The sequence below is a fragment of the Tenrec ecaudatus genome, chromosome 13 (genome assembly GCF_050624435.1).
Source record: "Tenrec ecaudatus isolate mTenEca1 chromosome 13, mTenEca1.hap1, whole genome shotgun sequence".
Classification (NCBI taxonomy): domain Eukaryota; kingdom Metazoa; phylum Chordata; class Mammalia; order Afrosoricida; family Tenrecidae; genus Tenrec; species Tenrec ecaudatus.
The window spans coordinates 63,713,069-63,725,235 of record NC_134542.1 but is presented as its reverse complement, the minus strand read 5'-3'; positions in this window follow the sequence as shown (position 1 = coordinate 63,725,235).

The following is a 12,167-nucleotide window of genomic DNA, read 5'->3' as shown; positions in this document are numbered from 1 at the left end:
ATTTTTTTTAAAAAAGAGCTAGTCGAGAAACTCACAGGCACAGTCCTGCCCTGCCCTATAGGGTCACTATGAGTCAGCAGGACTCGATGGCGGGGTGTTTGGTTTTGATTTAGAACTCTGAACTTGGTGGTTCAAAATGACCCACTCGAGCCAAGAGGTAAAAATATAAATTGAAGTAAACCCAGTGGATCTGCTTCTGTAAAATGATAGCCGAGGAAACCCTATAGACTGGCTCTACTCGATGATCCACGGGGAGCTGCAGGTCACCTCACTCGAGGGCACATGATAAGGCTGTTCAGCTAAAATCTCAAAATCCGTTCTGGGAGTGAAGAGTGGCTGAGGGTCATGGTCTTGGATTCCAAGTCTCCATCAGACCAGTAAGCCTCGTCCAGTTTATGATTTCGGGTTTGTTCCACTTTGTTCTCTCACTCTACTCAGGATCCTCTTTCTCAAAATCCTTAATCAACTGAAGTGAAATTCTCAGTGAAGCTACCCAACACAGAAGGATGTAGGTCCTTCTTTTAATTCCCAGGATCTCTGCATAACAAACACGGGCCTGAGGACAGTTTACATTGTGAACATTCTGTGACAACTATTTGTGTGTGTACACACATAAATATGCAAATGTACTCATGTGTATATAAATATATGGACCTATGTGTGGTGTATGTGTACATGTGTACATGTGTGTATACATATGTACATACATGTAGATGTATATATATTTGAACTCCTGGATTAGTAGCTCATTGAGTAGGATCTCTGTCGTTCTGTTATTTATACTTTTCTTTCCCAGCATACAGGTACAAGGTAAATGTCAGATGAATAAATACATGAATGTATTAAGGTAGCATAAGAGCGAATACCAGAGTTTCAACTTGGCTGGCTATGTGCTGGACCCTAGAGAAGGAGGCATGCTGGGATACGGATGGCAGTCTGGCCAGTGGTTTACATGACTTAGTTCTGGTTTGTCTTTTGGCAAAAGCCAAACGGAGCTTTTTGAAAGGTGTATACCACCTGGAGCCATTGTGATGGAGGACGGAGGCGCACCAGGAGGCAGGAAGGTTAATTAGAACTGCTGAGCATTTGCTTTTCCCTGTTTTTGTTTGTTTGCCATTCAGTTCCATAAGCTTTGCAAAGTCGAGCCAGATGTCTCTTCCCATCAACACGTTCCAGAAACTCCCACTTCCTGAGAACCATCCTTCTAGAACCTGTGCCAAGTGGCCCTTTTTGATGTGAAGGGCCAAAGGTTCATGGCTGTTTTTCCTTTTTAAAAACTCTTTTCAATTTCAAAACTATTAGTATGCTACCTATAATAATTACAAATATGTTTTTAAGGAAAGGAAACCATTATTCATTCTACTACCAAAAATAATCACTGCTCACATTTCAGCTTATGATCTTTGAGATTTTCCTTCCTGACCGTACAAATGCGGCACATACAAGCATGGATTTGTTCCTTTCCCGACGCCCTCAAGTCCAGATGGTTACACAAGTGCCACTACATTAGTCCCTTGTGGTCTCACCTCCAGCGCAGCCCTGGGATTGCTCCCAGGATACACCCCCATGCTGGGCCATTCAAAGTTGCCCACAGCCAAAGATGAAGGTGTAATGGTCAAATTGGAGGCGGCTTCTGCTACGTGGGTCCCTAACGTAGCTCTAGCTCTCAATGAGCCTAGTACTTTAGGTGATGTGATGTTTCTAAAATTCATCTGTGCCTTGTAATAAGTTTCCTTTTTTCCTTTAAGGTGGCCAGAATAGACCTCTTTTACTTGTAACCAAAGACCTCTATTGGTTGTCGGTAACTCTTACTTGTATCTGGGCTGCGAACAGAAAGGAGAGTGATGGCAACTCCCCAGTGGCTCCATGGGAGACGGACGTGGACGTCAGCTTCCACAAAGCTCACCAGCCCCGGGAAACCTGTGTGCTAGTTAGTTCATCTCTGTGCTAGAGAGTCACTCTGAGTCAGAATAGTCCCAGTGGCAATAGATGAGATTTGGTTTATTTACATCTATCTGACTGGCTTTCTCTCATCTCTTTTATTGGTAGCAAATCCCATTTCATCTAATTTAAGTCATGTTTCTTTAGCTTGCAACCAACTTGACCTGTAAGTATTCAATTTCCCCCTTCTGGATCCTGTACATCACATACCCAGTACCAAGCTTGATGTTTAGCAATTAGCAACTTAACAATAAACAAACCAGTGCTTTGAATTGCTTCTTCCCAGTTTAGTTGTGGCCAATGAAGCAAAACTGGAATTCACAAAATGTGGGTACCTGGAACAATAACTGGAATGGGGAAATTATGGGTGAAAGTGCTGCTAGAAACCTAATCTTCCTCTGAGTTTAAAATCAGAGTAATATCTAAGAACAGTTAGTTGTTTTGTTTTTTTTTACATCATCCTGCTTGATGCTTGGCCTACTGAAGATATGGCTGCTAGAGCTGAGTGTGGCAGGGAAAAGAAAAACCAGATGGTGTGCTGCTATCAGAAAGAATAGCATCTGGGGCCGTAAAGGTTTTCTTAAAAGAAGCAGCCAGCTAAGTGAGATGTCACCTAAGTCCACATGGAGGAAGCACACCAGCCTGTGTGATCCAAGGATTGTAAATAATAAAATCCAAATCCAAAGGAAGGAATGGCATCAGAGCTTAAATTGGTTTGCAGAAGGCTAAGAATCACAATGAAAGTCTAAAATTCATTTGCAAGGTCCCCACATGGGTTAAGCTTCTGATGAATCCCTCTGACCGTGGACCAGGGATGTGACTAGCTTGCTTATCAGGCAGAGTGCATTGGAAAGTAGATCACTGCAGATGCAGTGAGTGCCTCATTTGATCTGCTTTATGCCCTTTTAAATTTGCTCTCGTTTTCAATAGTTCTTCTTTCTTTTCAGTTGAAGTTTTTCTGCTTTTCTTTGTTGGGTTTTAGGTTGGTTGGTTGGTTTGGGGCGGGGGAGTGTGTTTTTCTATATATGAAATACAGGCTAGGTAAATCTATAGTGACAGCAACTGGTTTAATGGTTTTTTGGGGCCTGGCAGGAGTGGTTGAGAAAAATTAGAGGGCTACTAACAATGAGTACAAGAAAGAAGAAAAAAATGTTCTGAAATTGTGGTGGTGATTGTACAACTGTCCTTAATATGATTGAAGTATTAAATTGTATGATAGGTGAATTATATGTCAATAAAACTGTTTAAAATAAAGCAAAACAGGAGCAGTATACATGTTGATAGTCCACCTATCTCTTGACTATCAAAGTTAAAAACAACGTTCCCCACTTAAAGATGGTCACTGATTGCCACACTTCGAGTATATCTGTGTGCCTCTCTCAACAGTCCTGGAAATAATCTACTTCTTGCAAGTCTCCCACTGCAGGGCAGCGGCCTATAATTTTCCTTTGCTCCTAGTATAGTTGCAGGCACCCACATGTTGCAAATTCTAGTCCATACTGTTTCTTGAGTTGTCTGCCATGACTAAACTAGTTGGGATGAGTCTGAAAACTTGAAAGAAATAAATTGTGTGTTACACAGGGTTCTCTAGAGAAACAAAACCAGGACATTTATGATTATATATATAATTAAATATATGAGAGATCGAGACATAGATACAGCACGAAAGAATATAACAGCTAATTAGTCCACACAGCAGTTCAGAGGGCTCAGTTCAACTCACCTCCCTGGAACAGTTAATATACTAGAAATCCTTCAACTCATGACGGCCGCTGGGTCCAAGGTGACAAAAGCAGACAGCTGAGTCTTCCATAGGGCAATGCAGGCAGTCTGGCCACAGGCAGCAAACAGCAGGGCGGGTCACCAACAGTCAGCAAGACAACAGGTCTGACAGTCCCAAGCTCAAACAATGTATACACAGCAGTGTGATGAAGCAGGTCTCAAAAGAACCTCAAGCTCTAGCACCACGATCCATAGGTTGGCAGTCCCACACGTAGCGTAGCTCACAAGTTGAGGCAGAGAATGAGCAGCCCACATGCTGGTTGGATCACCAGAGAGCTAGAGAGAGAGAGAGGCAGAGCTTGGTGAGCCATTTATCTCTTTGCCCTCCAATCAAATTGCGACCTTATTAATTCCACACGTTCCTATTGCCCAGGTTGGCACAATAAACCTACCTATCACAGTCCACTCCTTGCCAACTTGTCACCTGGACACAATTCTTTAGCCATATATAATTTCCAGACATTAATGAAATCACACTTACACCTAACATCAAATATCTATCATACATATAAATGAAAACACACCTAATTTAATTGTATCTGGTACATCATACATGAACAAAGGAAAGATATTCAATAAGCACATATAAAGAAGATAAGCTGATAATCGCAAACCCCTCTTTTGCAATTGATCACATGGTCATAACTGGTAAGTAGAACTATCATTTTCTACTACCCATTCTGTATTACCTTTGCCCTTGGCCAGCACCTCAGCCGGCTGTGCAGTGACCCAGACCTTCATTCCTGGGTGGTCTGGGTCATTAGATGTCTTGTCTGGATTTGGTTGCTATGGTTTACAATTTACTTTAATCACAGGGCATAGTAGTATTCAGAGATGGCCTACTGGATCTCCTGGATTCCAGACATATTATTCTTTACCTCCATTATATAGCACCAGTCCAATTCTCTTTGGTAATCAGGATCAATCACACCACTCAGTACAGTGACTCTCTTCCTGACCTGTTGATCCAAAGGCATGAAAAGCTCAAAGTGGCCAGGGGCCATTCTCAGCTACCAGTTCAGTGGAATCCATGATGTGTTTCCAGGTGGGAGAGTTCCTTACTTCAGAACTAGGACCTCCAGGCCTGAAGCAAATAGGGTTGCTGGGACAGGAAGCAAAAATGGTGCAAATGGATCACTAGGAGTAATAGCGAGTGGTTCCACTCCAACTTCCACCCCTTGGTTCCTGGACCCAGGCATCCTGGCTATTGGAGACACAGCACCATATATTGGCCGCTGGTTTAGAGCATATACAGCGTCCTTGAGAACATTGCCCCAACCCCACAAGTTGTTGCCACCTAGCTGGCACTGTAATTGTGTCTTTAGGAGGTCATTCCATCATTGTATCATACCAGCTGCTTCAGGATGATGAGGAACATGATACAACCAGTGGATTACATGGGCACGGGCCCATTGTCACACTGCATTTGCTGTAAAGTGATTTCCTTGATCTGAAGCAATGCTATGTGGGGTGTCATGCCTGTGGATAAGGCATTCTGTAAGTCCATTCAGGGTAGTTTTGGCAGAAGCATTCCATGCAGGGAAGGTAAATCCATATCCAGAGTATGTATCTATTCCAGTAAGAACAAAATGCTGCCCCCTCCATGACAAAAGTGGTCTTATGTAATCAACGTGCCACCAAGTTGCTGGCTGATCTCCCTGAGGAATGGTCCCATATCTTGGATTTAAGGTTGGTTTCTGCTGCTGGCAAATTGGGGCACCCACTCAGCAGTGGCAGTGGCCAAGTCAGCCTTGGTGAGTGGAAGTCCATGTTGCTGCACCCATGCACAACCTCCATCCCTGCTGCCATGTCCACTGTGTTCATTGGACAAACACAGGAATGGCAGAGGAAAGAGGAGAACCAATCTCCACAGTGCGTGTCATCTTATCAACTTGATTATTAAAATCCTCCTCTTCAGAGGTAACCCTTTGGTGAACATTCACGTGAGACATGATTATCTTTACTATCTTGGCCCATTTAGAGAGGTCTATCCACATGCCTCTTCCCCAAACCTCCTTGTCACCAATTTTCCAATCATGTTCTTTCCAATTCCCTGACCATCCAGCCAAGCCATTAACTACAGTCCATGATTTAGTATACAATCTCACATTTGGCCATTTCTCCTTCCAGGCAAACTGAATGGCCAGGTGCACTGCTTGAAGTTCTGCCCATTGGGAAGATTTCCCTTCACCACTGTCCTTTAGGGAGATCCCAGAAAGGGGCTGTAGTGCTGCGGCTGTCCACTTATGAGTGGCACCTGCATATCATGCAGAGCCATAAGTAAACCAAGCATGAATTTTCTGTTCTTAAGTTAAATTATCATAAGGAACTCCCCAGGAGGCCATTGGTGCAGACTGGGAGAAAGGAGGCAATGTGACAGGAGTGGCGACTGTGGGCATTTGGACCACTTTTTCCTGCAGCTTACTTGTCCCTTCAGGTCCTGCTTTGGCCCAATCTCGTATATACCACTTCAATTTAACAATGGAGTGTTGCTGCGCACGTCCAACCTTATGACTCTGAGGGTCACAAAGAGCAGCTCAGGCCAACAGCTGTTTTTCAAAAGGGAAGTAGTTGTCTGCAGCGGATGGCAGGACTTTATTCCAAATTCCCACCAGTCTACGCTGTGGTTCACCAATAAGGGTCTGCCAAAAACTCCACACTGCATCTCTATCTACAACCGAGACCTCTAGCACCATCGCGTCAGCTGTATCTTATAGTCCCAGTGGCAAAGCACTTGCAAGGCAGCCTGAACCTGTTGAAGAGCCTTTTCTTGTTCTGGGCCCCACTCAGAATTGGAGGCCTTTCATGTCACTAGATAAATAGGTCAAAGTAGAACACCCAAATTAGGGATATGTTGCCTCAAAAATCTGAAGAGGTCCACTAGGCGTTGTGCCTCTGGTTTAGTTGTTTGGGGGGGGGGCAGATATAATAGCTTATTCTTCACTTTAGTAGGAATGTCTCGACATGCCCCACACCACTGGACCCCTAGAAACTGTACTGAGGTGAAGGGTGCCCGAGTCTTGGTTGGGTTGATTTCCCAGTCTCTTGCAGACAGTTGTACCAATGAATCTAGCGTCGGATACATCCTCCTTAGTGGGTCCAATCGGCATGATGTCATCAATATACTGGACCACTGCAGTGGTTCTCAACCTTGCTAATGCTGCGACCCTGTAATATAGTTCCTCCTGTTGTGGTGACCACCCCAACCCTAAAATTACTTTTGTTACTACTTCATAACTGTAATCTTGCTACTGTTATGAATCAGGCAGCCCCTGTGAAAGGGTCGTTTGACCCCCAAAGGGGTCAGGACCCACAGGTTGAGAACGCTGAACTAGTGTAACATTTTGCAGAAGAGACAAGCAATCAAGTTCCATTCAGACGAAATTATGGCACAGGGCGGAAGAGTTGATGCACCTCTGGGAAAAAGTTATGAAGGTGTATTATTGCCCCTGCCAGCTGAAGGCAAACTGCTTCTAGTGGTCCTTCTAGACTGGTATTGAGAAGAAGGCATTGGCCAGATCAACAGCTGCATACCTAGTACCAGAAGTATTACTTTGTTCAAGAAATGAAATCACATCTGGAATGGCAGCTGTAATTGGAGTCACCATCTGCTTAAGTTTACAACAATCCACTGTCATTCTCCAGGATCCATCTGGGTTTCTTACGGGCCAAATAGGTGAGTTAAACGTGGCTGTGGTAGGAATCACCACCCCTGCATCCTTCAAGTCTTTGATGGTGGCACTAATCTCTGAAATAACCTCCAGGAATTTGGTATTGCTTTTGGTTTACTATTTTCCTAGGCAATGGCAGTTCTAATGGTGTCCACTTGGCCTTTCCTACCTTAATAGCCCTTATTCCACATTTCAGGGATCAAATACGGGGGTTTCTGCCAGTTACTAAGTATGTCTGTTCCAATGATGCATTCTGGAACTGGGGAAATAACCACCCAGCTTCCCTATACTTCTCATCCTGACAAAACTGCTGGAAAATATCAAACACCGATCACCCAGAGCCTCTCCTCCCACCAGCACTTCATCTATTAGTGGTGGTGCTGTGGATATTAGCTTGGCTACCTCACACCATGGATGAACACCACCCACTCGAGTAAGAGTGGCAGACTTCTCCACGCCTTTAGGGGTAGAGACAGCATCATCAGTGCTGTTGAGCCTCATCAGACTGGAGAGCCAATGTGAAAAGCCCATATTTATGATCTTGTTTCTCTAGAACCACTCCTGATACCAATTTTGTTAGACAGGGTTCTCTAGAGAAACAAAACCAGGACATTTATGAATATATATATAGATAGATAGATAGAGAGAGAGAGAGAGAGATACAGCATGAAGGAATATAGCAGCTAATGAGTCCCTGCAGCAGTTCAGAGGGCTCAGTTCAACTCACCTACATGGAACAGTTAATACACTAGAAATCCTTCAACTCTTGACAACTGCTGGGTCAAAGGTGAAGGAAGCAGACAGCTGAGTCTTCCATAGGGCAATGCAGGCAATCTGGCCACAGGCAGTAAACAGCAGGGAGGGTCACCAACAGTCAGCAAGACAATAAGATCTGACATTCTCAAGCTCAAGCAATGTATACACCAGCAGTGTGATGAAGCAGGTCTCAAAAGAACCTCAAGCTCGAGCGACACAATCCATAGGTTGACAGTCCCAAACATAGTGTAGCTCACACGCCGAGGCAGAGAACTAGCAACCCACATGCTGGTTGGATCACCAGAGAGCAAGAGAGAGAGAAGTGGACCTTGCCATTTATCTCTTTGCCCTCCAATCAAACTGTGACCTTATTAATCCCACATGTTCCTATTGCCCAGGTTGGCTCAATAAACCTATCTATCACAATCGCAATACCCTTAGCAGTCCTCCTGTCACTATAGTTACACACCTGGTTACTAATTTGTCAGAGGAAGCCAGCCTCTAACATCCGAAGGGCCAGTAGTCATGATTGTATGGGGATAATATATAAAGATCATAGAGAATAGAAAAGATAGAAGAAAGACTAAAATAAAAGAGTCAGACACATTTTATAGTAGCATGCTCAGACCCTCTTGGTGGTCCACATGGAGGTGGGAGAAGAAATAGCATCAAGGTAGCTAGAAGACATGCATAATAAGTAGCTTGCATAATCTTGTAGCATGCATATTCTTGTAGCTCTAGGTAGCTACAAGACATGCACAACAGTAGTTACATATGTCACCAGGTGGGTGGAATCTACAGTAAGGTCCCTGAGCTCACAGGTGATGAAACCTAATACTTGCAACGAGGGAAGGTCTGAAGGGGTCTGGGCGACGCTGCGGGAAGAGATAGCAACAGGATGTCTGCTTCTGTAGGGGATAAAATCCACCCTGTGCTCACTTTAAAAGAGCTTAGCAGTTAAGGGAGAATCTGTGGGAACGATATTTAAAGCAGGATAATGTACTTGGACTTTTTCTCTAACTTACGAAAGTGGAGGCTTTCCTACTGTGGGGTACCATCTTTCCAGATTCCTTCTGTTATAATTTAGGGAATATAGTCCTCGTCGTATCCCCTCTGTTAGTTTCCCACACTGATGGGACGGTTGATGGTTTCAACGTTTCCAGGAGCTCCACAGGAGAAAGACCTGGTGACGTGATCCCAAGAACCCCCTGGGAACAGCTCTGCTCTGTCGCACAGGGTCACAGTTGGTCAAAACTGACTGGATGGCATGAGCCCCACAGCAGCAGAATGCTCTTTACATCAAAGGCATTTTCCGAGTTACCAAATCTGTAGATGTACAGAAAGCTAGAACCCTTTCTTTGAAGGCAGCAGAATAGTCCAGCACACTTCTTCAGCCAGACTGTCGTGGCGTGAATTAGAGCCTTGCCTCTTATCCACGCTCTGACCTTGGATAAGCCACTCTAACTTTGCTGTGTCGCAACGTCTTCAACCCTGGAACACGGTATAGAGAATAGGGCACTCTCCCGTCAAGTGTTATGAGAACTAAAGGGGTCATTTACCAAAAGTACTAAAATAAAGGCTACAAAGTGAGGTGGTGGTGGTGGTTGGTTTGTGGTTTTGCTAATAATTTTAAGTGATAGGGTTGGGATTGAAAAAGACCTTAATGGAACTCAAAACACAGGGAATCCAGGACAGATGATCCCTTCAGGACCAGTGCTGAGAGTGGTGATATTGGGAGGGTAAAGTGAGGGTGGGGTGGAAAGGGGGAGCCGATTACAAGGATCTACATATAACCTCCTCCCTGGGGGATGGACAATAGAAAAGTGGGTGAAGGGAGTGGGTAAGATATGACAAAATAATAATCATTTATATATTATCAAGGGCTCATGAGGGAGGGGAGCAGGGACGGAGGGGGGAAATGAGGAGCTGATACCAAGGGCTCAAGTAGAAAGTAAATGTTTTGAGACTGATGAGGGCAACAAATGTACACATGTGCTTGACGCAATGGATGGACAGATGAATTGTGATAAGAGTTGTACGATCCCCCAATAGAATGATTTTTAAAAAGAAAAGAAAGAGACCTCGGTGGTTTGGAATGCTATGCTAGAATCTCTGCTGTGGGGCCTTCAAGGAAATGCCTGCTTCCTCTGAGAATACTGTCCGTGGATGCTGGACGGCCACTGGGACAGCTCTTGAACCCAGGGCAGGTGTAACCTGGTGTGAGCGGAACTGTGGGTGTTAGGATAGGTAAAGGAGGCTCGGATTCCTGCTTCGTGGCAACAGGAAAGGTGAGCTCTGTCCACCTCCACTGCTCACCGCAAAGCTGCTGCAAAGGAAGACCTCCAATGCAATGTAAGGAAGACCTCCAATGCAATGTAAGGAAGACCTCCAATGCAATGTAAGGAAGACCTCCAATGCAATGTAAGGAAGACCTCCAATGCAATGTAAGGAAGACCTCCAATGCAATGTAAGGAAGACCTCCAATGCAATGTAAGGAAGACCTCCAATGCAATGTAAGGAAGACCTCCAATGCAATGTAAGGAAGACCTCCAATGCAATGTAAGGAAGACCTCCAATGCAATGTAAGGAAGACCTCCAATGCAATGTAAGGAAGACCTCCAATGCAATGTAAGGAAGACCTCCAATGCAATGTAAGGAAGACCTCCAATGCAATGTAAGGAAGACCTCCAATGCAATGTAAGGAAGACCTCCAATGCAATGTAAGGAAGACCTCCAATGCAATGTAAGGAAGACCTCCAATGCAATGTAAGGAAGACCTCCAATGCAATGTAAGGAAGACCTCCAATGCAATGTAAGGAAGACCTCCAATGCAATGTAAGGAAGACCTCCAATGCAATGTAAGGAAGACCTCCAATGCAATGTAAGGAAGACCTCCAATGCAATGTAAGGAAGACCTCCAATGTGGGGAGGGTTTGCCGAACACATGTTCAGCTTGAGCATGCTCAGCCACCACCCACCTGTCCGTGGAAACTTTCTGGGTTACCATAGCGCTGAGCAGGTCTTGGCCGGACTTTCAGACTAAGATGGACTGGGAAGAAGGTCCTGAAGATACACTTCCCAAAATTAGCCAGTGAGAACCCTTTCGATTCAATCTCTCTGTTTTGCACGGGGCCAGCATAAGTCCAAGTAACTCAACGGCAGCTAAGGAAAAATGTGGTAGATATATAATTGTCAACTCAAGGATTAAGCGTGTAGGGGTGGAATCTAGTCTGTCAATCAGGTCATAGTCAACGAGGCTTCTGTGTGGGCATAGCCTTCCCCTAAGGATTCTGGGAATTCTGGTATTTCTTCCTTGGAGGTGGGAGACTCTCTGCTCACACTCTGGGAAACATAGCAGCTGACAAGATACATGGACCCAGCTTGAGGCAGCCCTTTCTGCAGAGAGCCATGCAGAGACCCCTGCCTGCACTGAGATGTTTTCACTGCCACTGGATCCAAAGACTTTCTACCCACTGGCCTGTGATCTTCTACATTCAGCATCATGACATGTGTTTCGTGAGTCTGAAGAGGACTTTATAGATTGGTATCAGAACTATGGGCTAATTTTGGACTTATGGACTTGATCTGGCCTAGGCTGGGATATTTTCTCAATGTTCAATTGCTTTTGTATATCAATCTCTTTCTTATACATATGTGCGTCCATGGATTTGTTTCTCTAGTCTACCCAGAATAACACAGAAATCATGACAAGGGGTCTGATCCTACAACTCTCAAAGAGTTGCCTACATTGCTACAAGTAGGGTGCCTTAATTAAGGAGGGTTAAACCCCCTCAGAGGAAACCTGGCTAGACAACGGTTAAAATCAAAACCAAAGGTAGGCATTTGGGCTCTCTGCTCCTCCTCATGTGACAGACAGCCACACCTGCTACTGCAGCCTCAGCTGCATCCCTGAGACCCAATGGTGAAGGTCAGAGTAAATGGATTTGGCCAGATTGGGTGCCTGGTCACCAGGGCTGCTTTCAACTCTGTCAAAGGGAACGTTGTTGCCATCCATGA